At 44.6% G+C, this 25868-nt stretch overlaps 1 protein-coding gene across 1 annotated transcript in view; it reads left to right on the forward strand.

Annotated features, from left to right (window-relative positions):
• Positions 1-25868, forward strand: part of LOC126484907 (zinc finger protein sens-like) — a 98879-nt gene that overhangs the window by 68705 nt on the left and 4306 nt on the right. The window lies entirely within an intron of this gene.

Below are 25868 nucleotides of genomic sequence, written 5' to 3' on the forward strand. Positions count from 1 at the left end.
GGGTGTCCTGTCATCTCGTATCTCCTCTTTCGTCTCAATCTTCTCCCACAAACTAGTTCTTCCAGAGCATCTGCTAGCGAGCACTCCCGTCTCAACGAGTGTCCCATCTGTTTCTTCTTCCTTTCTCTTTATAAACTGCAACAGTCTTCTCCTATCACCTAACATTCCGAAACCCCAATCGTATTTACTCTTTTCAGCTAGCTTATCCTCTCCATTCTCCACCTCATCCACATCTCACATGCTAGCCTTTTTTCACGCTCTCTTATAATTGTTCTTGTTCCTGATCCATAGAGTGCAATACTCAGGATAAAGAGTTGTCAAACCTTCTCCTCAGATCTGTCTCTAGTCTGTCACATAAACTCCTCTTTATGTTGAACGCCTCCTTCGTTACAGTATTGCGAGTCTTTAGCTCCTGATGATGGTTCAAATGGCTCTGAGCACTATGGGACTTAACATCTGAGGTCATCAGTCCCCTAGAACTTAGAACTATTTATTTATTTACATGTCAAGTTCCGTAGAACCAAATTGAGGAGCAAATCTCCAAGATCATGGAACGTGTCAGTACATGAACTTACAACATGAAAGTAATAACAGATAAAAATAAATGTTCATGAACCTGAAAGAAAATCAGCCCGTAAGTTTAAGCAAACGCTATCAGAAATACAATGAGAATCATATTAATTTTTCAAGGAACTCCTCGACGGAATAGAAGGAGTGACCCATGAGGAAACTCTTCAGTTTCGATTTGAAAGCGCGTGTAGTACTGCTAAGATTTTTGAATTCGAGTGGCAGCTTGTTGAAAATGGATGCAGCAGTATACTGCACACCATTTTGCACAAGAGTTAAGGAAGTCCGATCCAAATGGAGGTTTGATTTCTGTCGAATATTAACCGAGTGAAAGCTGCTTATTGTTGGAAATAAACTAATATTGGTAACAAGAAACGACAATAAGGAATATACATATTGAGAGGCCAATGTCAAAATACCCAGACTCGTGAACAGAGGTCGACAAGAGGTTCGTGAACTACACCACTTATTGCCCGAACCGTCCGTTTCTGAGCCAAAAAGTTCCTTCTAGAATGGGAAGAGTTACCCCAAAACATAATACCATACGACATAAGTGAATGAAAATAAGCAAAGTAGACTAATTTACGCGTCGAAGTATCACTCACTTTCGATACCGTTCGAATAGTGAGCCTAACTAACCTAAGGACATCACACACATCCATGCCCGAGGCAGGATTCGAACCTGCGACCGTTGCGGCTCCTGATGACATCTCAAGTCTTCAGTGATGGCACTTCCAAGATATTTAAATGCTTTTATGTGGCTAACAGTAACTTGTCCTATCTTAATATTTGCCATTCTCCTTCCTGCGCCGATCATCATGTTCTTTGTCTTTGCTGTATTGATTCCTATACCAATTCCACACGAGATTCATCCAGATTTTTTAGCATTATGTTTACAGTTCTTCCACTTTCTACTACGGGTACCACATCTTCAGCAAATTTTATATGTTCTATTCCCTTCCTACCAAAACATACCTCTCTTTTCCCATCTGAGCCTTTCGTAATAATCGATTCAAGGTATAAGTTGATCAAATAAGGTGGGAGGTAACAACCCTGTCTAACGCTCTTTGCACTAGCGGCAACGGTCTCTTTACACTTTATTTTTACCTTCTTAGGATTTCGCAAAGGTTGCTTTACATTAACCTTTCGAAATTTTATATTTGGCGACAAGTGCCCCGAGAGCGTCTGCTCTGTGTATTGTTCCGCATTATTCGTAGTTTCACTGCTGCTTTTGAACATATTTTGACTTCTGCCGCCCACCTAGTTGCCTATGAGACTGACTCTAGTGTTATTCCATCTTTCCTGGATAGTTCCACTCTAAGCCACACCACCGCTGCAAACACGGACTTATTTGTATTTATGCCTCTCAATTTGCCCTGACACAGCCGCCGTATGCATTGACCCCATAAAACATTCGGTGTCCGTACACAGTTCAACATTCCGGTTAAACAGCAGAGATGCTAACTTGTGTCTTGTCTCACATTTAAGTAAATGTCCTCAATGCGTGGTACTTACAATGATTCTCCTGTTCCAACTGCTTTTCATGTATATCGACCAGTATTATGATAATCAGATGACAACGGTAACAAATATGAAATGCGAGAAAGGCCTCGTGGAGCGGCAACAGTGTCCAGCGACAGAGTGCAATTTGCGGTCGTACAATTAAGTCATTGTTGTGGTTCCCTCAATCTGTGCGTTCGGCAGGTGCCCCGCTTGCTATCGGCCGCGGCAGAGTAGCAGCGGCGGTAATTGCCCGCTGTAAGCCGGCGCCTACAAGTCTGCCCCAACCTCCACCCCCCCCTCCCCATCCCTCCCCCTCTTCCGCAGTGCCGGACACTCGGGAAACGCGCAGGCCGCGCTGATGAGCTGGGGACGCCAGCCGCGATGAATTCTTTATGGCAGCCGAGCCATTAAATTGAGCCCTAATGGCCAGCGAGCAGCGCGCGTGAGAAAAATCTACGCCAGCGCGCGGTGACACGCGCGTGTGTGGCTGCGTGTACGGGGGTCCGCTCTGATCGCGTCGCGTCTCAGTAGAACTTCCGGACAGCAGCCTAGGTTGACGTGACTTCTGCTGTACAGAATGTTCCACTGGCTTCCGTAATTCACGATGACGCAGAAATACCCATAACTGAAAATATAAGTCTCGAACGTGTTGCAAGGGAGACATATTGTTGGCCAGACACACAAAAAACACAGTTGCTTTTCGACATTGTATGCAATCTGGTCATAAGTATTCGGACACCCGTATGCAGTGGGGATATGACCACTAGATGTCACAAGAGGTCCACCTGCCAATGTTATTTGAAGCGGGGAGTGTTGTGTTTTCAGTAGAGAAGCAGTAACACCAGAATCGATCGATCAGGAAAGCTCAGTGACTTCGACCACGGACTAGTCAGCTGATGTCACCTGATTAACAAACCCATCACGAACATTTCAAACCTTCTAAAGCTGCCAAAATCGACTGCTGGCGGTGTGATAGTAAAGTGGCAAAGCGAAAGAACGACCACAACTCACCAAGACAAGGCAGACATCTTGTCCTGACGGACGGGGACCGCTGATCATTGCGGAGGGTGGTTGTAAAAAACCGCATCAAATCAGCGGAAGTAATCACTCGTGAGTTCCAAATGCTACCAGTGGTCTAGCTAGCTCAGTGACTGTGCGTAGGATGTTAAGAAGAATGTGGTACAGAGCTCCAGCAGCTTCTCACAAGCCACACATTTCTGTAGACAGTGCTAACCGAAGCTTGAGCTGGTCCAAAGAGCGACGTCAGTGGGCAGGGGATGGCTGGAAACGCAGTCAAGCACTTCTCCGTGCCATTACTGGGCGGTACATGTGCTCGTGTTTGGTACATACAACTTTATAACGTGGGCAGCCACAGCCACTGAAATTCATGGTAAGCTTAACTTAACCGCAAACGCTGTTAATTGAAGTTGTATTAAAACGGCCCTTTTCGCAACGTTAGAGTAGCAATTTCAGGTGATAAGCAGTATCAGATTAACAGACGGAGACGTCCCCAAAGATCGTAGTCACAGAATCCAACCCCATGAAGAGGGGAAATAGTAAAAAATAATGACCGGAAAGCCGGCCGGAGTGGCCGTGCGGTTCTAGGCGCTTACAGTCTGGAGCCGAGCGACCGCTCCGGTCGCAGGTTCGAATCCTGTCTCGGGCATGGATGTGTGTCATGTCCTTAGGTTAGTTAGGTTTAATTAGTTCTAAGTTCTAGGTGACTGATGACCTCAGAAGTTAAGTCGCATAGTGCTCAGAGCCCAATGACCGGAAGAGCATTTGGGGTGAATGGTGGGGATGAGAAACAACAGTCGGAAACCGAAAATGAACGTATCAGGTAGTTGGAGACCCCATTTGAAATGACAACCCTATAGTTGAAACTTCCTGGCAGATTTAAACTGTGTGCCGGACCGAGACTCAAACTCGGGATCTTTGCCTTTCGCGGGCAAGTGCTCTACCAACTGAGCTACCCAAGCAGAAGTAAGGCTGTGAGGACGGGGCGTGAGTCGTGCTTGGGTATCTCAGTTGGTAGAGCACTTGCCCGCGAAAGGCAAAGGTCCCGAGTTCGAGTCTCGGTCTGGCACACAGTTTTAATCTGTCAGGAACTCTCATATCAGCGCACAATCCGCTGCAGAGTGAAAATCTCATTCTGGAATCCTATAGTTGATTGTCGTGAGGGTAAAACACTGGAGGCGGTCAGCTTTACCAGCTACATTGTTGCCTTACTATTTGCTATGTTCACTCTCGGTTCCGACAAGTTTGTTTTTGTGCTTCATCCCCTGTAAAATTCGCCCCAATGCTCGTCCGGTTATTTGTTACTTCCTGTCTTCATGGGGTTCGATTATGTGTCTATGATCGTTGGGCGGCGTCTTTGTCTGCTAATCTATCTAACAATACTTACCGTCTGAAGATGATGCTTTAGCGCAGCGAAACTGGTCGTGTGAACAAATCATCAATTAACAGCTGTTCGCGCTTTTGTTCACGTTCCGTTTACCACGTTTGATAGTAATGGTTAACAGTGCTTGTGAGATGTCACCCATCTGATTACGATTTCAGAATACTCTGGAAGATGGTCTCTTAATATTCAAACTGGTAAAAAGTAATACAGCGGTGTGCAACCACGCTTTCTCGACAAGTTTTACGTACTTTGAGTCACCGATTCCTCAAAATAATGAGAATTTTTTGTGTTTCTGGTTTCTGTTCCTTGTGGCTTTGCAATGACTGGAAATGAAACACTGAAAGAAGGAGGCGATCTTAAGGGAAAGTTGTGAGGAGAATTCCAGGAAAAAGAAGTGCATTCGTGAAGGAATCACTAGTCTAACAAATTCTATTTACTTCTCCCGTGTTCAGAGTCTTTATGAAGCAGACCTAAGCGCAGACGAGATGTTACAGTTCACAAGGGTAAGCACAGCTCATACAGAAGTCCAGCAGAGATTCGAGCCGTTTTTACAACGAAACCTTATGACAAACCTAGACAATGGATATTCGAAGTAGACTCTATACGCGAATGAAGTAGGATACTGAGTGGCTAAGACTGGTACAGAATAAGCTCCACTATACAGTAAACACGAGCTTGTGGACTACGTGTTTAGCCACTAGCGGACATATGTACTGAAAACCGAATAGCCAGCTCAAGTACTGTATATAAAATTTTCTCAGCAGCCGCACTGAGCAGCACTGATGGAGACCTAAGACGATGTTCTGTTCAGTTAATGCTTTTACCAGTAATGTTGTATGCCGGGTTTCTGAGCAACACCATCACCTCCTCCGACGTCTGCCTCGTGCAAGTCGCTCGTATCCCTAGGCGAAAATTCCAACAGTAGTAAACTGTTCCCATAAATTACATTTTCCTGGAGACAGATGATCTTAACTTAATCCTCGATAAGGATAGAAGCTGAAGTAACGAATTAAAAATTGGGGTAAGGCTGGTGATGTGTTGGCAAATGTGCCAACACCTTGTAGATAGAGGAGGCCGAAATGCACGCTATCTAACGCAGACGGGCGTGAATTCTGGAACAGGATAAGTATTGAATGCTAATAAGAAAAGTATGCAGCTCCTCGAATACTTAACTTTTATTTATCCTTGTTGTGAATACAGCATTCTTGATGAGACATTTCATACGATAACTATCAAACTATGTAAGGCTAATGGCGCCTTGCTAGGTCGTAGACATGGACTTAGCTGAAGGCTATTCTAACTGTCTCTCGGCAAATGAGAGAAGGCTTCGTCAGTGTAGTCGCTAGCAAAGTCGTCGTACAACTGGGGCGAGTGCTCTTCCGTATCTCGAGACCTGCCTTGTGGTGGCGCTCGGTCTGCGATCACACAGTGGCGACACGCGGGTCCGACATGTACTAAATGGACCGCGGCCGATTTAAGCTACCACCTAGCAAGTGTGGTGTCTGGCGGTGACACCACAGCTGGGACTTGAACCGACGTCTCATTTTGTTCTCTATTGTTCATTCAATTTAAGTTCTCCGTTGATCTGTTCACTCAGTTTTTTGTTACAGAGGGTAGTTAACCCTCTGACCGAAAACGCTGAGCTACCGCGCCTGCACTTATTAGACAGATGTGCTAATCACTACACCAGTGAGGTGTTGTGGCGTATGCACCTGCGCGGAATACCCTAGTCCAATGCCGTCCCTAACACAAACTTCAGTTCACACCTCAGCTTCTATTCTCATCGAAGATAAGGTTGAGACTCAGTATGTCTTCAGGAAAATCTGATTCTATCAGATGAATAGATCACCTATGGTTGATATACGCAGAGAATTCCCCCATTACGTACAAAGTTGAGGTGCTATTCCAATATCAGAGAACCTCAGCAATACTGACGATTTAAGTAGGGGAAACTCGGCTGACGGCCTAAGGTAGCCTGTGCAGATGTCTGGGCTACAATATCACAGTGTTGTAGTGGGCAGGAGACCCGGGTTCAAGTCCCGGCCTAGCCACACATTTTAATTCAGTACTTAACCTTCTATTTTTATCGAAGAAGTTTGAAGAAAGTTAACCAGACTAAATTCTGTTTTAGGAGAGACTTACACATCTTTGATATTTAAGGCACAATTCTTGTTGTATCTGAATTAAAAATAATCTCTAATTGGCCATTCGGGCGTTTGCAATGCTCGACAAATATTGCCATAAGAGCACTTGAATCATCCGTAATGAGATAACGAGCTTTATTCTTCCACAGAATGTTCCATTTGCATCACAGAATAAAAGCGCCAAGAAAAATAGTTAAGCGAAAGTCTGATCAAGAAAAACAGAAGCGAGGTACATTTGGAGGTGTCGTTAAGGGCGCAGTAATTACAAACTTGCTCCCGATTACGGCGCATCGTCGGCCGCCTGCCTACAGCTACAGCTATTACGTGAGCAGGGCAGCCATGGCCTTCGGACAGGGCCGGTAATTATCAAGTGTAATGGTAATGTTCTCCAACAGCGTCACCAAAACGCGTTTGTTCGCCACCTGTCCTCGAGATAATTCTCCCAGTACGTTTAACAGTGAAGAGCGTTCAACGCCTGTTGGGAAAGAAAGGCGTTTTAAGCGCCATTAATAGTCAATGAGCTGTCCTTTATGGAGTACGTAGGATTTCGAGCGTTCATGAAATAATCTCAATCTATAAGGGGCTATTTAAGAGTCAGTAATTACATCTGCGCCACGGGCCAGAAGCGACCATCAGCGTACTGCATAGGACGACACGCAGTCAGTAGCGGACACCTGGAAGCCACTCCGGGCATGTACTCAAAGGCCATTTGCATGATGCGAACACCTAAACGCATGAACTACGCAGCTGAAGCTTCTGGTTGTAGTTTTTCATCTTAAGATATGTTACCTGACCGATATCAGATTAATCATTATGCGAGCTTCCTCGCCTAACCGCCTCGAAGAGCGAGTGGTTAAAACATCCGACTCATATTCGCGGAGTGGTCTTCACATCTCCGTATGGCCTCTGTTTTAAGATTTACGTGATTTCCCTAATCGCTTTGCGTGAAAGCCTAACACCTTCTCGATTAAGACGGAGTAGGATATCAGCCTGACGATTTACGTAGAACGAGGAGGAGGAGGAGGAGATTAGTGTTTAACGTCCCGTCGACGTAGAACGCAGCCAGGAATTCGCTTCAAGGGATTTCCTAACAAGGCCAAAGAATCCTTTGTCAGGCCAACGTGAAACAAGTTTTGCGTCATCCTCAAAAGATAAGAATAAAGTAATAAAGAATGGTTGCTCCTTAATGTCCAATTGACTTGAAGGTTATCAGAAATCATTGATAGTGTGGAAGCAATCTCTAATGGTGTAGAAGTAATCTCTGATGGAGTGGGAGTGATCTTGGTATATGGCTGCATTAATCTGCGAGCATTACAGAAATCATAACTGAGGATGGGTATATGAGCTCTGTTTCCGAGTATGAGTGCAACGTGTTTACCAGCGTGACACCCGTGGTAAAACAAATGTAATCGAAAGTAAACTACATCTAACACATATACAGGTGATAGGCAAAATAATGTGAACACCTGTACTTACTTGGGAATGGTTTATTAATAAGGGTTTGGACCCACATTTGCCTGTAATACAGCTGCGATAATTCTTGGAATACTGGCATATAACGATTGTATATTCTCCAGTAGAATGTTATGCCACTCTTCGATAAGATCCTCTTCTAACTTCTGTAGTGACGAGGGAGGCGGAAATCCGCTCCGGAGTCTGTGCTCCATTACTGCCCACAGAGGCTCGATAATGTTAAAGTCTGGGGACTGTGCTGGCCAGGGAAGACGCTGCACTTCAGTTGCATGCTCCTCCTACCACGATTGAACTGTCCTGGCTGTGTGAATGTGTTCGTTATCGTCCTGAAATATGGCATCATGGTTGGGGAACAACATTTGAATCATGGAGTGCACCTTATCACCTAAAATATTCAAATAATCGTTGACTGTAAAACGGCCTTTGAGAGTAATAATGAAACCAGCAGAATTCCATGCTTAACCGTTGGAATTAAGTAGTCAGGATTGTAGGCTTCTATTGGCCGTTTTCCAGACGTTAACCCAGTGTGATGTTGGAAATAACGAAAACGTTTACTCGTCGGATCATATGACGTGTTTCCACTGATCAGCCGTCCGGGATTTATGCTCCTGACAGCATGTTTTACACTTCTTTGTCTTGGTTGTCGTCACTAATGGTTCGGTGTAGCAGCTCGTTCACGAATATTCGCTTTATGAAGTTCTCGGCGGGCAGTGTCGATAGCTACGGGGTTTCAAAGACATCTATTGAGCTCTACAGTCACTTTAACCGTCGTTGTTGTGTGTCAGCGTACGACGATCTCTGTCATTTAGTTTTGATTTGCGCCCACTATTACGCTTACAAGATGATGTCTTTCCATGTTTTGTATAGGGTGTCATGACTATTGAAACAGTTGCTCTTGAAACATTCAGTAAGTTGTCTGTCTTGGTTACTGATGCTCCAGCTGATCGGGCCCCCACAATCTGCCTCCTTTAGAACTCTGTGAAGTGTTTCATTGCACGTCGACCTCGGTCTCTGAATGCAAATACGAAGTGTGCACTACTCGTAAACAACCTGCACTGTTGCCTAATCCGCAGTGAACACGCACAGTCCAGCGCGACACGTGCCTTACCTGCGTTGTTGACCGTTAAACACAACCATCCCATCCCTGTATAGGATCCCTGTATAGGATAGCAAGCACAGCGATTTCTTCAGTATTACAGAATCATTTTCAAATCCGACATACGTTCAGCCTGTAAGGATCTCGGCGTAGATAGGATGTTTAACAGCCCTTCATTCCATTCCCCTTCTCTCTAAAAAACGATCCCAAATAAATCGTAATATGGGAAGGTGTAAACAATGCGGATACTCACAGTCAATTGGTGGCAGTCTGTAGAGAGTGTGCACCGTTACGAAAACGTAGTCTTGCAACACAACAGTGCTCGTCTCCATATGAAACGAAAAACCACGGCTGCCATCACTGAAATGGGTTTCCCAGTAGTGCCACATCCACCGTATTCTCCTGATTTGGCCCCTTCTGAGTATTCAGGGTATGAAGAGACCTCTGTGTGGACATCATTTCGCAGACTTCCAGGAACTGCGAGCAGCTGCCCTGCGGTGGGGGCGACAACTCCAAAGTGGGCCAAGTCAGGAGAATAGGACGGCTTTGCAGTACCTCGAACTCCATTTCAGTGATGGTTTCCGACTCTTGTGGGAAGGAGCGTTTTCATGCCACAAGAGCACATTTTCGTGACGGTACACACTCGCCACACGCTCCCACCAATCACCTGTGGATATCCGCATTGTTTACATCCTTCTTCCACAGAAATCACGTCGTTCAGCGCTGACCTTGGTGATCACACTCCATGTTGTCCACTCACGTAATGAAACCAGTCGGTAAAATGGGCTGTACTACACAGTGATTACGCTTCTAGTGACTGCCCAGCCACCAGTGGTTAGACCAAAGCATTACTTACTGGGTGGTTAGAATTAAAGTACAGCTGCTCACAGAGATCCAGTGTGGGCTGTAATTATAGTATGGCAAAGAAACGTGGTAGATATTCCAATGCGTTAATGCGGAACTTACTTAACCTCGAAAAAAATTAGTTTTAAATTTGGACACCGGGTGTAAATCTGGCGCTGTAAATGCAAGAAAAACGGTTAGAATTTTTCCATACGTAATGGATTAGGAACGGGACGTGGGCGGTAAAAAATGAGAAAGGCAAAATTTTGATTTTATTATTAACTACCGCTTACACAATTAGTTCAATATGAGCATCGGAGACGTCGACGAGTTGCTACATCTGTAAGACAACGCAATCAACAGTTGTTCCGGTGGAACTGAGCAACGGATTCCTGTACATTCGCCTTCAGACCAAGAAGACATCGAACGTATCCCTGGTAAATCCCCAGAGTAAAAATCACATGGATTCAAATCAAGTGATCTTGCAGGCCATGCAAAATTTAAGTGGCTCTAAGCAACATCTGAGGTCAGCTGTTCCGTAGACTTAGAACTACTTAAACCTAACTAACCTAAGCACATCACACACATCCATGCCCGAGGCAGGGTTCGAACCTGCGACCGAAGCAGCAGCGCCTAGAACCGCTCGGCCACAGCGGCCGGCGCAGGCCATGCATCTGGAAAACCTCTGGAGATAAGACGCTCGTGGAAGGTTGTTAAGCAGGTCTTTCATTGGGCGAGCGACATGAAGTGTTGCCCCATCTTGCATGAAAACAGTGGTTTCCACACAGTTGTGCTCTTCCAGGAAACGCATATTACTACTAGAAGGTCTCGATAACGTGCAGACGTCACAGCATACCTGATAGACCCTCTGGGTATATTCTCTTCAGAGAAGAACGGACCGAGAATGAAGGTGCTTGTGAATCCGCACTACACAGTCACATATAAAGAGCGCAATGGCTCTTCGTGCGCATACACGCGGTTTAACAGCGCCCCAGTTCGCCAGTTCTGTGTATTCACTGCACCCTGTAGAGTAAAATGTGCCACGTCACTCCATAGAATATTGCCTGGTCATTTGTCATCAACTTCGATCCGAGCCAGAAATCGAAGAGCAAATTCAGGACGTTAGTGCAGGTCATGAAGTTTCAGTTGCTCTACCGTCTGGATCTTGTAGGGGTACCAGTATAATATAGAACGCGAAACTTTCCGTACTGTTGACCATGGGGTGGACAGTTCTCGTACCACTACACGAGCATTAGCACTGCCTGGGGCACGTGCTGCGCTGTCAGTTGCAGCAACAGCAACCTCGCCAATAACTTCCACTGGAATACGACGCCTTCCTCTTCCAGGGGTCGCAGCGCGCTCACCCATATTTTCTCATTTCATTATATGTTCTTTGAACCATTTAATGATGACGGGTCTCCACCTCAGACCTTTCAGTCGGCGAGAATATAGCACCGTAATTGCTGCAGTTCACACACAATAGTTTCTCTCACGGTGCACGGTCTCTCTCCTCGATAGCTATACTGTTCACTCACTTTATAGCTTGTCAAATAACAGCGTGGATGTCGTACCGTCATACAAACAGTGTATAGCGCCAGATTTACAGAATTGGAGGTAATTTTCTTCCAGCACAAATCGGTTCCGTATTAACGCATTGGAACACCACCTAAGTTTCGCAGCTATATGATAATTGTAGCCCATACTGGCCCTGCCTGAGTAGCTGCATTTTAATTACAACCACCCGTTACCGCCGGCCGGTGTGGCCGAGCGGTTTGAGGCGCTACAGTCTGGAACCACGCGACCGCTACGGTCGCAGGTTCGAATCCTCCTGAGGCATGGATGTGTGTGATGTCCTTAGGTTAGTTAGGTTTAAGTAGTTCAAAGTTCTAGGGGACTGATGACCTCAGATGTTAACTCCCATAGTGCTCAGAGCCATTTGAAACACCCGTTACTTGCAACTCCTAATGTTGGGTCAAATGGCGCACCGTAAGTGATGGGAAAATTTAAAGCACAAATCAATATGAAACGCCCCTCGTGTTACGCGTGAGGAGAAAAAATAATCTCGTTTCGCCAGATGCTTTTCCTTTTCCTTCCTTTCCTTGCTGAAAACACTCGGTGTATCATAATTAATACTGAAAACTGAAACAGGTAAAAGTATACATTAAAAGAAGCAAAAACATTCAGGTAACATTGGTTAGTAAAAGAGCTGTTTGCAAAGAAATTGCCTATATGTGGTTACGTGTCTCCACTGACTGCTCTGTGAAACATTGTCCTAGTTTGTGCAAATGTATTTTAAATGAAACTTTTCGATTAAGTCTGTACGTAATTCCATTCTAAGACGGCGAGGTCCTTCGATATGAAGAAAAACCTCCAATTTCCTGTCAAAGATATCATTGCAGCCTGCACCTAAATCGGTTTAAGGAAAAAGCTGAAAAGCTAAATCTCACACGGAGATTCGAACCGTGTTGCTTTCAAATGCGCGTCTTGTACCTTAAACGACTCTGCCGTCTCGGTCGATAATTTCATTCGAGGCCGCCTGAAACAGATTCGAGTGAGTGCTGCGTAATGAAGAAAAAGGGTTTAAGTAAAGGAAGATTCCATTTTACTTCAATTTTGTTGATGATTACGATCTCGTTTCCGAGTAACGGGACCTGACAAGAGCGACGCACACCCCGCCGTAGACGGGTTCTCACTTTCACGGTCTGGCAGTAGCGCGCCGCTCGCGTTTGCGCCCGCGTGCTGCCCTCACAACCAAAGTCTGCGTCACAAAGCAATCTTGGATAATTTGTTTTCTCTGCAAACATCGCACAACGTAGCTTTCCGTGTTGTTCAAGAGTGCCGGCGCCAACAAAACCTTGCACTACTGCGTTGTGCCGCAGAACCCGCCACACACACATACACACCGGCTTTCTTTACGGCCCGGAAGGGGCCATCTAGGGAGAGCAGTAATTCTGCCAAAGGTATCACGGGCCCCGTGCTTGGTAGCCGCCCTGACAGCTGAGGCGCGGCAAAACAGGCAGCCCGCGCAGCGTCAACACGGCGCCCCGAAGCCGCCGCGCTGGCGGCGGGTAAATATTTGGGCCCCGCCGGGCGGCCAATGACGGCTTGGCTCGCCCCATTACGTTTATTGCGTCCTCTTATCGAAGTAATCAGTACTCACGCAATTGCTCGCGCCGGCGAATTAACAACTTGTTTCCTGCACGGGGCTGCAGGGTTTCTCGTGTCCCTCGAGAGATTTGTCGCAGCTACTAAAATGACTCGGAGGAACCGAATTCGTGTATATTTTATGTCTCCCAGTAAACAAGCTGTACCTCGGCGAAGCGAGGTGTTTGCCTGGGGGAACAACGGAACATTTTTCAACTACAAGGTTTGCACTAAGTTATATGAATCCATACTGTACTTAATACGGTGCTGCCATGGACGGCCTAAATTATTAAATACGAGTAAAAGGTTACCATAGTTCCAACCAGATAACAGCTACCAGAAAACTACGAATTACTTAACAGGTTTCGCGCGAGCTGTAAAGAACATTGAAACTAGCCACATGCTTCGCATAACTGTAGCAACATTTTCCAAAAATTTTATGTGGTTGAAGAAATCAGTTTGCGTTCCGGAGAAATGTAATATGACATTGACCCTACTACTTATCTTGGACGACAGGTCGAAGAAAGACAAACCTACGCTACAAACTACAGTATTTGTACATTGAGAGGAAGCTTTTGACACTGTTGACTGGACGGCACCCTTCAAATTTCTAAAGGTACTACGGATATAGTACAACTAGCGAAAGCTTATTTACAACTTGTACACAAACCAGACTGCAGCCGGTCGCTGTGGCCGTGCGGTTCTAGGCGCTGGAGTCCGGAACCGCGGGACTGCTACGGTCGCAGGTTCGAATCCTGCCTCGGGCATGGATGTGTGTGATGTCCTTAGGTTAGTTAGGTTTAAGTAGTTCTAAGTTCTAGGGGACTGATGACCTAAGATGTTAAGTCCCATAGTGCTCAGAGCCATTTGAACCAAACCAGACTGCAGACATGGAAGTCGAAGAACGTAATACACAGGCAGTAGTTGCGAATGAGACAGGTTTGAAGCTTATCGCCCACGTTGGTCAATCTGTAAATTGAGGAAACAGTAACAAGGAAAGGAGTTAATGAACAGGGAGAGGAACTAAATTTTTTGACGTTGCCCACTGACACTTTATATCTGTCAGAAATGCCAAAGGGCTTGGAATAGACACTGTCGAAGTAAGAGGTTATACTCTGAACAACAACAATAATAAAATAAGCGAAAAGGATTGCAGTTGCATTAAATAAGGAGTAGCTGAGGGAGTTGCATTATAAAATGAGGCAGCAAAAGTAGTACCAGGTGAGTTTTAGTATTTGGGCAATAAGATAATGATGATGGCCGAAATAGAGAGGATATAAAAATCTGGTTGGCAATAGCAGAAAAATTATTTCTAAATGAGGATAAATTTGCTAACATCGAATATAAATTTGTGTTAAAAATCTTTTTTGGATGTATTTGTCACAGTAGTCTTGTCGGGAAGTGTAATATGGATGATAGGCATATCAGGAAAGAAGGAAATGGAAGCTTATGAATGTGCTGTTAAAAAATAATGCTGAAGTTTAAATAGATCGATCGAATTAGGAGGCACTGAATCGAACTGAGGAAAAAAAATTGTGGTTGAACTTGACTAAAAGAAGAAATAAGCTGATGGGGCACATTCTGGACATTAAGAAATCATCATTTAAGTAATGAAAGGAAGGTTTTTTTGGGGGGGGGGAGGGAGGGAGGGAGGGAGATTGTAGAGTGAGAACAGGCTGAGTACAGTGAGCAGCTACAAGTGAGGTAAGCTGCGGTAGTTATGCACAGATGATATTACTTGTACTAACAGATTAGCGTGAAAAGCTGCATCAAAACAATCTTCAAATTAAAGAATACAACAACAACAAAATACCATTTTGAATTATTATTTATTTAAGATTTATTATATATTAGGAATACTGTATTCATGCAGGGGCAAAGGCCTTGCCACAGTGGATACACCGGTTCCCGTGAGATCACCGAAGTTAAGCACTGTCGGGCGTGGCCGGCGCTTGGATGGGTGACCATCCAGCCGCCATGCGCTGTTGCCATTTTTCGGGGTGCACTCAACCTCGTGATGCCAATTGAGGAGCTACTAGACCGAATAGTAGCGGCTCCGGTCAAAGAAAACCACCATAACGACCGGGAGAGCGGTGTGTGACCACACGCCCCTCCTATCCGCATCCTCACCCGAGGATGACACGGCGGTCGGATGGTCCCGATGGGCCACTTGTGGCCTGGAGACGGAGTGCTTTTTTTTATTCATGTAGGAAATATTATTTCACATTTGAGAACAATAATTCGCTATACTTTTGTACTTAAGCGAGAATTATGATCTCGTATTACATACTCGCCACCATAGCCGAGATTATAGCGCACGCCTGTGCGGTGTCGCTTATGTCGGAGTTACGCCAGTTCGAGTCCTGATGATGGATGAAAATTTCACTGCCAGAGTTTGGCCGACAAGGGGAGGAGAGGGGGTGGTGTAAAGTTCCTGATGATCATTCTTTACTCCAGCGTCCTGGGTTAAAAACCAAACCGGTCTGGAGTGTCTCATGAAGTGTGGGCATGTAGCACTATTAATGGTGATACGTCCGTCGGCTGGGGATGTTGAGCTCGGCAGCAACCAAGTGTCTTTCGAGAGAAATAGGCAGAAGGTCTGACCCTCCCCGTTATCTCATCATCATATACCATAAACATAACATTACATTACTCGCGCATTCATTACACTCACATACACTCTACAATTAAACATACAACATAACTTTCGCAAATCCGCAAGAAAAGGGGCAGAGGAAGAACACAGTTTCCTTTAGGCGGCTGAATCCTCCCCTTAGGATGGGATTTTCGAGCAACAATGCCACATGAAATTTATTTTAATTTACTACGTAGCCTACAAGGGAAACAGTTATCTTGCAAGCCACTGATGTTGCAAACGTTTTGAATATTAAGAACTACCGTTGCTTTCACATCACTTCTACTGAGTAGAATTCTTTGCTCAAGTTGTCGTTCTCCTTGTCCGCCTCATCCTCGAACGTGCACACACGCACACACACACACACACACACACACACACACAGTTCTTTTATGTTTACGTTGCATTTTCTTACTGTTTAGCATATACTCGTATATTTTCAATTATGTTGCGTCAAGGACAATATTTAGTCGGTGTTTGCACCTCACTAAACTAATATTCGTTTTGTAAATAAAAACCGCGTTTTTCTTGTTGCAATGTTTTTTTTTCGTTTTCTTTTTTCCAGACGCGTTTCGCCTTTTTACTTTGAGGCATCTTCAACGGAATCTAAAATGATACAGATTTGTTTTGGTATGCGATATTTGTAGATTGCGAAATATTTCATGCTTGTTTCTACGGAAATAAGTGATTACTTACTGTTATTCGAGTTTTGGCTGGCATCTGTGCTTCCTCTCATCTGGTCACATGCTACCATTTCACCTACAAAACATAAGCACATAGGAAAGATCATAAAGTAAAAAACATTAGCTAGGACTTCAAATCAATTTTCGGTTAGATCTCTATAATTAGCGACAGACAAATAATAGTACTCCACTGCAATTAGCGCAAAGAACATTAAAGTTATGAGGAAGAGAGCTCGTAATGTGAATATGTGCTTACGTTTCGTAAGTGAAACTACAGTGCGACCTAACTCAAATAGCACTTGTTTACGTAAAAAAAGAGACATGAACAAATACCGCATACCAAAACAAATCTGTATGATTCTAGATTCAACTGAAGACGAGTAACGCGGCGAAACGCTTCTGGAAAAAAATAAAATACATTACAGCCAGAAAATGTGGTTGTTACTTACAATACTAATATTTCCGTGCTTGGTGCGCGGGTGGCTACGCTAACAGACTTGTCACTAAGCTAAATAAACTGATTTTTTGGAACACCCACACTCTTGTGCTGTTGAAACTATGAGATCCTTTGTCGAAAAGCGAGAGTGCGGCAGTAGGTGACCCTCGAGTCCCGCCGGCGTCGTTGCCCTCGCGTAATCTCGGACAGGCAGCGAATCTGGTTTGGAACGCGCGATGCGGGTGGGTAATGAGGCGCGAGCGTAGGCGCCGACACCTGGGGCCGGCGGCAGAGCTGGCCTGGCCTGGGCGCGGACCTTGAGGCTCGCGCGGCGCGGCGCCCGCATGGCAGGGCGAGGGCCGCGGACAGACGGGCCAGCTGCCGCGCCACCAGGGACCTCGACCTTACCACCTGCCGCCGCCGCCGCCGCAGCAACTGCAATCCCTGCCACTCCCTCGCCGCACACTCCCGGCTCATGGCTTGTGGCTGCGCTTAGGTTGTCACAACACGCCAGCTGCTTTTCTTATACGAGCATTACTGTCTAACTGTTGTTGTTGTCGTGGTGGTCTTCAGTCCGAAGGCTGATTCGATGCATCTGTCCACGCTAATCTATCATGTGCACGCCTCTTCATCTACAAATAACTACTACAACCCACATCCTTTTGAACCTGCTTTCTGCGTTCACCTCTGCGTCTCCCTCCACAATTTTTACCCTCCATACTTTAGGAGACTACGGCATCCCTCAGCATTTAAGAAGGTAATTCATAGTCTGTACGCTGATAACAGCACCGAGACACGCGATGGTACAGCAACCAGAAGAATGACACAAGAAATCAACAAGGGTTGTCCTTTATAGCCGCACAACTTATGAACTCAAAGTAAATAAATAAAATTGAGGCGCCACGAGTAAATTATCCGAATGGGACGAAAACGATAGATGCGGTGTACATGTGGAGACAGAAAAAAAAAACATTCCAATGTCAGAAAAACTGGATGATTTGCTCAAGAAAAGAACTTGACAAAACTGAGCACGTTAATAATGCGTTTAGATATGAAGATGGTATCTGTTCTTTCGGACAGCGCATTGTATTAGAATGAAATCACAATTAAATGACTACGCTTAGCAGCATACAGGCGTCGATATACGTGAACGGGGACAGTTGAAAACGTGTGCCCCGACCGGGACTCGAACCCGGGATCTCCTGCTTACATGGCAGACGCTCTATCAATGTTTTCTTTTTCATTTTCTTCGATATAATTCGTTGCGTTTGGTCTGGGCGGACGTCGCAAGACATGTGTTCAAGCTGATCGTTGATTCCTTGACTCAGTTCTTTTATTACAGAGAGCACGCAGTCCTCTGACCGAACACGCTGAGCTATCGTGCCGGCTTCCATCTGAGCCACCGAGGACAAGGAGAATAGCGCGGCTGCAGGGACCTATCTCTGGCACGCCTCCCGTGAGACCCAAATTCTCAACTTACTGTCCCTCACTATATTCATAGTGCCCCTGCCGATTATACTCATTAGTCACGGCTTTTTGCCGATTACCGTTAGAGTTCAACCACTGTTTGTGCTTCCACACAGAAGAAGACGGTCAAATGGCTAAAATTGATAGAGCGTCTGCCATGTAAGCAGAAAATCCCGGGTTCGAGTCCAGGTCGGGGCACACATTTTCACCTGTCCCGTTGACGTATATCGACTCCTGTATGTAGCTAAGCTTAATGATTTAATTGTAATTTGATTCTAAAATAATGCGTTTGCCCTCCTCTGGCCCTTATGAAACCAATTATTCTGGTCGGGTTGGCATTGATCGATGGAGTTGTGGGATGTCCCTCTGAGGGATATCGTGCCACATTCTGTACAACTGGCGCATTAGCCAGTCAAATCCTGATCTGGTTGGAGGGCCCTGTCCATAATGCTCCAAACGTTTTCAATTGGGGAGAGTTCCGGCTACCTTTCTGGGCAAGGTAGGGTGTGGCGAGCTCTAAGACAAGCAGCACAAACTCTCCCCATGTGCAGACGGGCATGCATTATCTTATTGAAATGTAAGCCCAGAATGGTCTGCCACGAAGGGCAAGAGAACGTGGCATATAATATCGTCGCTATGCTGTAAGGGTGCCGCAACCGAGACGAACAGTTTTCAGTTCACTCCTTTTCACAGATGACAAGGCTATATCCGCGGATACGGAAGACAACCGTTAAGGAGCATTTTGGTCCTTACACATACTGGCAAAACAATATAATCTAACCATATCCGGTAAGAAAATTGTTGAAAAGAACATCTTAGAGCTAACATCTTAATGGAGAATAACACATTGGAACAGTTTTACGTATTCAACTGCCTGGGTTGATATATTTCTTAGGCTTACGATACTAATCCTGAAAAGAAACTACAAAGGTACTTACATATGTTACGTACGATTAAGAGGACGCACCTGAATAAAACCAGGAAAGAGACAGCGCTTAAATTTTATAATACAATGACCGTACCTTTACTGCTCCATGGATCCGAAGAATGGACGTCAGCGAAGATACACTTACAGAGAACTAAAGCTGCAGAAATGATACTGTTAAGAGCTTTTGCAGGATACAGATTACATGATAGCAGCAAGAACAGTGAGATAATAGAGGAGCTCCATATTCTAGGAATAGTAGGTGCATTATACTTAAAAAAACTATCTCCTTAAAAGCTTTTATTCTTATGTTTTCGTCTAGTCAGTCCTGAGGAATTACATCTGTTTCGCCATCCAAGTAGTGTTTTAACATTTTTAAGGTAATTAACAAGACTAATCCCATCTACATCTCAGAAAAGATTGTGCACCGCGTTTTTGGCAGACGATTAGACCTCGCTTTCTCTGGTACAGGCCCACAGACCTCCAGAGACTGCTTTTCCTGCTGTTTTGTGCCTGCAGTGAAATAGTGGGCTAGTGCCTCGTACATAGTAATGAGTGGACACACAAAATCATATGGGTTCTTTTCAGAATGGTCTGCATTTTGCTTATAGGCTTGTATTCATATCTACTTTTGATCACTTTCCATAGAGCATGGATCGCATCTTGAGGAAAGTACTTACGCAGTCAAATTTTCGTGTAATATTATTGTGTAGTCTTTCTTCTGATGTGAATTTGATATCGCTTATTTCATAAACCTTAAACTGCCGCTCGTCCGTGACCATTTTTTACTCTTTCTCTATGTTTTTGTCAGCCGTCGAACCTATGGGACATCTTTCACGTTCATTGGTGTCAAAACCTTACCGGTGTTTGGCAAATAAAATTTTTCTGCGCCATCTACTGTTCTTTTCTTTGTGTGTTTCCTTACGGAAGTGCTCCACCATAACACCAAGTTGTATAGTATCAAGGTCTGAAGAATCCGATATTGGGTTCCATAGTATTTGTATTCATTACTCATTTAAGGATGGCAACAAAACGAAATGGAAGAAGCAGCTAGTTATTTTCTTCAACAAGCAAATTTTCTGTTGAGCTTATGCAACTAAGAACTGCAGTCTTTCTCGAATCTGTGCAAGTTGTTTTACTCGTATTTTTAGCGCTTCATTTATTGTTATAATTAACAAAATCATTCAGTCCTTTTATCAACAGATTAAATAGTATGGCACTGAGTTAATTTTAGGAATTGTGACTGGGATCCTAGCACAAGGTAAGTGACTAACGCCAATAACTGCCTCGCAGCACACGCAGGATAGATTTCTCATTTGTGTTTGATCACAGTAAATAAGATACAAGTTAATGTACTTTTACAAGTCAAAGAAACAGCACATTACATGAAGGCGTTGTTTATTGTTGTACAAAATGTTTTACAGTGCACATCGATATGTATTTTTTCTGACCACTAGTTGGCACAGTTTTAGCCTAAATTCTCTCAAAATTTCATTTCATGTTAATTTTCAGAAACTACATTATTCAGAGTACTGTTTACTCCTCGTCTAAAGATGGTAAATCTTTACTCCACTTGCCAAGCTGATTGATGATACGGCAGACAGCGCACAAACCACGTTAGGTGGAAACGAAAAAAAGGCTTTTCGAATGTTGCAGTTCATACGAAAGTTTACTTCCACCAATTCTCTAAACCCGAGATCTTAAAGTTTCTCAGCATCACTCAGAGCTATCCGTCCACAGCTACCCGACGGCTCACGTTCCCGATTGCTGATGGCGGCACACATTATTGGCGGAAGACTTTGAGTGAATGAAATACAAGGCAGCTTCGGGGTTCCTTGTATACCCTTGTATACCCTGGAGCTGCTACGTCAGTGTTAAAGAAGTACCCTCTCTGCATATTAGATTATTAATATTCTCTTCTGCTGCGGTCGTATCGCCTTTGTAATTTCTACACTTGAAGAAGTTTTACCTATGATTTTACTTTTATAGCATTAATTATGCTTTCAATGGAGTCTTGTCTGCGCTGAACTGTCTCGTTTCCTTCTACTGTACGTTAGTAAAATTCAGTAAACGCAGTGTGATTTGATACACCGTCATTACTTTCTATGGAGAATAAAGTGTGTCTACTAAGGTTTTCTGTTTTTTTAGTTCAGAATTCACATTTCTTTCAAAATCTCAAAAAGTGTTTGCAATTAAGTCCGCTATAAATTCTACATCTTAGTTTTACATAAACACACATATATTCTCCAAATTCCAGCTCCTTATCTATTTCTCTTGCGGCCTGTCAAAATTATGAATAATAGCAGGAATTGTGGGAACTACTTAGGCCTATAGATTTTTACTCACACTGTATTTCATACGTCTACATCATTCTCCACTATTCCATGAACCAATTACAAAAATTGTAACACTATTTAAATTCTATTTTACGCAGTTTGCGAAATGCTTATGGAGCTCTCTGTTAGACTTTTGAGACTTGGAGGACAGAGTAGGGTAAGTCCCTCTCCCTCCCTGTAGCTCGTCGCTGTTACTACGCAGCAAACGTGCTTCCTTCCACACAGACGGTCTAAAGGCTAGCGACAGACGGGAGGCCGTCTCTTTAGTGGCGCCCTCACTATACGCTCTTATAACTTTTACTCAGCCTCCATAACCACCTCCTATACAGAGAGGGACTTTCCACCAGTTTTTCACTTCCTAACAGTACATTATTTCCTATCAATCCTTACGCATAAATTTTGTAGGTGCCTTTTTATGAATCTTAAAACGTCAGTGTTGTACCTTAAATTGTTGTTTGTTGACACAGCTTGGTTTTAAAGTTTATTATTTTTCAGAACCCTCGTCTCTACTTATTTCATTTAAGAGCGCTAATAGCCCGCACTTTTAGTGCTATCAGACTGTAATGATCATGATCCTCATCATCGTCATCATCATCATCATCATCATCATCATCATCCTATGCATGACTCAATAATTAGAACCAACATTTTCTCATACATATGCTGAGGCGACAAAAGTCTTGTCGGACCTCTTTTTGCCCTGCGTAGTGCAGCAACTGGACATAGCATGGACTCAACAAGTCGTTAGAAGTCACCTGCAGGAACAATGAGCCACGCTGCCTCTATAGCAGCTGCCCATAATTGCGAAAGTGTGGTTGGTGCAGTATTTTGTGCACGAATTCACTTCTTGATTATATCCCGTAAAATTTCGATGGGGTTCACGTTAGGCGATCTGGCTGGACAAATCATTCGTTCGAACTGTCCAGAATGTTCTTCAAACCAATCACGAACAATTCTTGCCCGGTGACATCGCGCATTGTCATCCATAAAAATTCCATCGTTGTTTGGGGACATCAAGTTCCTGAACGGCTGCAAATGGTGTCCAAGTGGCCGAACATAACCATTTCCAGTCAATGATCGATTAATTCGGACAAAAGGACTCAGTACATTCCAAATAGACACAGCCCATATGGAGCCACCGTCAGCCTGTATTGTGCTTTGTTGAAAACTTCGGTCTATGGCTTCTTGGGGTCTGCGTCACACTCGAATCCTACCATCAGCTCTTACCAACAGCAATCGGAACTCATTCCTGTAGGCCACGGTTTCTCAGTCGTCTATGGCCTAACCGATATGGTCACAAGGACACGAGAGGCGCTACAGGCGATGCTGCTAGCAAGGGCATTCGTGTCGGTCGTCTGCTGCCATAGCCCATTAAAGCCAAATTTCGTCCCACATTTACTTCTGTCGTTATTGCACTCAGTGTTGCCTGTCTGTTAGCATTGACAACGCTACCAAAAGCCGCTACTCTCGGTCTTTGGCCACTGCGCTGTCGGTGGTAAGAGGTAATGACCGAAATTTTGTATTCTCGGCGCACTCTTTACACTGTGGATAACGAAATATTGGATTCCCTCATGATTTCCGAATTGGAATGTCCTATGCGTCTAGCTCCAACTACCATTCTGCTGGTAATTCCCGTCGTGCCACCATAATCACATCGGATAGCTTTTCACATGAATTACCTGAGTACAATTGACAGCTCCGCCAATACATTGCCTTAGTGTACACGATTCTACCGCCATCTGTATATGTACATGTCGGTATGTACAACACACACAAAAGTATTTGTCACTACTGTGAACAATGCAAAAAAATACATACAAATTTGATAAGACGTTAATAATAAAACAGTAATATTAACGGCACAATGGGTCGGTGTTACAAGTTCTACGACAACTAGATAGCATGTGGAGACAATTTGTTACAGTGAAGGGCCAAAGGAAGTGTTACACCTGCCTAATATCGTATAGGGTCCGCGTGAGCACTCAGAAGTGCTGCAATACGACGTGGCAGGAACTCGACTAATGTCTGAAGTAGTGTTGGAGGGAACTGACACCATGAGTTCTGCACGGCTGTCTATAAATCTGTAAAAGTGCTAGGGGGTGGAGATCTCTTCTGAACAGCACGCTACAAGGCATCCCAGATACGCTCAATAATGTTCATGTCTGGGGAGTCTGGTGACCAGCGGATGTATTCCAACTCATAACAATGTTCCTGGCACCACTCTGTAGCAATTATGGACGTGTGGGGTGTCACATTGTCCTGCTGTAAACGTATGGGGTGTCGCACTGTCCTGCTGGAATTGTCCGACTCCGTCTGAATGCACAATGGACATGATTGGATACAGAATGAGATTTTCACTCTGCAGCGGAGTGTGCGCTGATTTGAAACTTCCTGGCAGATTAAAACTGTGTGCCCGACCGAGACTCGAACTCGGGACCTTTGCCTTTCGCGGTCAACTGAGCTACCGAAGCACGACTCACGCCCGGTACTCACAGCTTTACTTCTGCCAGTACCTCGTCTCCTACCTTCCAAACTTTACAGAAGCTCTCCTGCGAACCTTGCAGAACTAGCACTCCTGAAAGAAAGGATATTGAGGAGACATGGCTTAGCCACAGCCTGGGGGATGTTTCCAGAATGAGATTTTCACTCTGCAGCGGAGTGTGCGCTGATATGAAACTTCCTGGCAGATTAAAACTGTGTGCCCGACCGAGACTCGAACTCGGGACCTTCGCCTTTCGCGGGCAAGTGCTCCTTTCTTTCAGGAGTGCTAGTTCTGCAAGGTTCGCAGGAGAGCTTCTGTAAAGTTTGGAAGGTAGGAGACGAGGTACTGGCAGAAGTAAAGCTGTGAGTACCGGGCGTGAGTCGTGCTTCGGTAGCTCAGTTGGTAGAGCACTTTCCCGCGAAAGGCAAAGGTCCCGAGTTCGAGTCTCGGTCGGGCACACAGTTTTAATCTGCCAGGAAGTTTCATATCAGCGCACACTCCACTGCAGAGTGAAAATCTCATTCTGGAAACATCCCCCAGGCTGTGGCTAAGCCATGTCTCCGCCATATCCTTTCTTTCAGGAGTGCTAGTTCTGCAAGGTTCGCAGGAGAGCTTCTGTAAAGTTTGGAAGGTAGGAGACGAGGTACTGGCGGAAGTAAAGCTGTGAGTACCGGGCGTGAGAAGTGCTTCGGTAGCTCAGATGGTAGAGCACTTGCCCGCGAAACGCAAAGGTCCCGAGTTCGAGTCTCGGTCGGGCACACAGTTTTAATCTGCCAGGAAGTTTCATGATTGGATACAGGTTATCAGACAGGATGCTTACGTACGTATCACGTGTCCGAGTCGTCTCTAGACGTATCAGGGGTCCCAAATTACTCCAACTACACACTGCCCACTCCGTTATAGGCCTCCACCATCTTGAACAGTCCCCTGCAGGTTACACGGACTCGTGAGGTTGTCTCCATACCAGTACACGCCATCCGTTCGATACAATCTGAAACGAGACTCGTCTGACCAGGCAACATGTTTCCAGTCATCAACAGTCCAATGTCAGTGTTGACGGGCCCAGGCCAGGCATAAATCTTCGTTGCACTTCTGTCACGTTGAACGATTGTCTTTAGTCGTCGCTGGTCTCGTTCTTGCAGGATCTCTTTCCGGCCGCAGCGATGTCGGAGATTTCACATTTTACCGGATACCTAATATTCACGGTCCACGTGCGAAATGATCGAACGGGAAAATCCCCTCTTCGTCGCTACCCCGGAGATGCTGTGTCCAATCCTCCTTGCGCCTACTACAACACCAAACTCACTCAAGCCTTGGTAACCTGCCATTGAAGCAGCAGTAACCAATCTAACAACTGCGCCGCTGCAGAATATATTGGGGCATCTAGGACTGCATGTCTGAGGATAGAAGTTCAAGCCATGCGGCTACGCCTTCAATAATAAAAATTGACATTAAAACAATAGCTTTTTGGTTGTCTTGTTTTTTTCTTCTTTTAAATGACTTAGAAAGACATTGGCTGGATGACAATAATTTTTATTTTTTTAATTTTTTTTATTTTATTTATTTTATTTTATTATTTTTTTAAATTTTTTTCCCGTTCGCTCACACTTTCACACGATATATACATTGTACTCACTCATACATATTACAGTTAACACATTCTCACACTCATTCATTCACCATTTTTTATAAAATAATAAAATAAATAAATAAATAATAGATAAATAAAGTGC

Source organism: Schistocerca serialis, chromosome 6, assembly GCF_023864345.2.
Source record: "Schistocerca serialis cubense isolate TAMUIC-IGC-003099 chromosome 6, iqSchSeri2.2, whole genome shotgun sequence".
NCBI classification, from domain to species: domain Eukaryota; kingdom Metazoa; phylum Arthropoda; class Insecta; order Orthoptera; family Acrididae; genus Schistocerca; species Schistocerca serialis.